Below are 1,739 nucleotides of genomic sequence, written 5' to 3'. Positions count from 1 at the left end.
TGATTCTGTAGGGAGGTAAGGAAAAGAAAAATTTTACTTGAGCACACAACAGTACACTGGGAAAAAAACAGCCATGTGATATTTAACCTCGAAAGGAAAGGAATGCTCACACACTACCATGCTAATTTTACAGACGCAATTAAAGAATGCACAAATACTAGTCTGTACAGAAAAATAATATTTAAGCTCCATCATTCAATATGGCGCTCATAGTGGTAGCACTGATCTCAGTTCAGTTTCACTAATGAGTGACCCCTCTCTCAGTCCTCCAAATTGTATAGTTTCAGAGTTATTACTCTTTACATTGAGTTGGCGGACTTGGGTGTCTAGGAAAAACAACGCTGTAGGGATGGCCATTTAATCTAATAGAAATGTAATTGCTTAAAGTTAGCAACGCAATGGATTAAATAGCCAAAGGCCATCAAAACCAAGATACAAAAAATCTTGTCTCCCAGACCACCCAACACAAGCAAGTACGTCACTGAGTCCCAGGTCAAAAGTGTCAAGTCTCAACTCTCAGTAAAGCAAGACAAGTCTCAAGGGATGAAATCAAGTTCACTTCTAAGCCATCTGGATGTCAGTAAGTGCATGTTATAGCAGTGGTCACCAAGCATTGGGAGCTAAAGATGTCACATTCAACATATAGCCCAATGTTGAACATGCTCAGCATCATAACCTCTAGTATCAAAATCAAATTTGTATCACGAGGTCCTTGACAATACCCAGCCCTACTTGGAATACCCAAAACTAGAATGGTACTTATAAATTCAGAAGATTACTTTATGATCGTTGACATTTTGTGAAGGAAACGGGGAAGCAGGGACTTCAACATATGAATAGAGATTTCTATCCATTTTGTAAATAACCTAGATCATATCAAATCAAATGTAAATACAATCATATCCAAACAGTAATTACATTTTAGTGTGTGCTTGATGACAGCCGCATAGGCTCTGCCTTATTTTCAATATATTAACTGGTTATAATATGTGAGCATGGCAGTGAAATTCAAAACACACTCTTAGCATTGAACACATTAAATACTGTGCAATTAGATTATCTATATCAGATAATGAAATATTTAATTGCCAGTTAGACAACATGCCTGTGCTACCATGTTCTGCAATTGGAACTTTTTTTGATTGGGCAGTTGGCCGTTCACCGATGAACTACTTAGAACATTTTAGAGCTGCAACGATTAATCGATTAATCGATTAGTTGTCAACTATTAAATTAATCGCCAACTATTTTGATAATCGATTAATCGGTTTGAGTAATTTTTTAAGAAAAATAAGTCAAAATTCTTTCTGGTTTCTTTACTCCTCTATGACAGTAAACTGAATATCTTTGGGTTGTGGACAAAACAAGACATTTGAGGACGTCATCTTGGGCTTTGGGAAACACTGGCCGACATTTTTCACCATTTTCTGACATTTTATAGACCAAACAACTAATCGATTAATCGAGAAAATAATTGACAGATTAATCGACAATGAAAATAATCGTTAGTTGCAGCCCTAGAACATTTATCGGCCGATTATAATCAGTGGTTGATCAATCAATGCACCCCTAAAGAAGAGCAACCCACCTAACCCCACTAAACAAGATCCATGGATAGATTTTACAATCTAGGCTATATTTTTGCTGTCCATTCGATATGAAATGCATTAGGTTGTGGCTGTATCACCAGAAATGGTAAATTTATGCTACTGGATAAATGGTAAAATTTTCAAATACTA

This window comes from Centroberyx affinis, unplaced genomic scaffold (genome assembly GCF_046629955.1).
Source record: "Centroberyx affinis isolate AG114_WGS23_722 - 3 ecotype Tasmania unplaced genomic scaffold, CSIRO-AGI_Caff_v1 ptg000366l_1, whole genome shotgun sequence".
NCBI lineage: Eukaryota > Metazoa > Chordata > Actinopteri > Beryciformes > Berycidae > Centroberyx > Centroberyx affinis.
The sequence above is the reverse complement of the archived record's forward strand: the minus strand, read 5'-3'. Positions refer to the sequence as shown.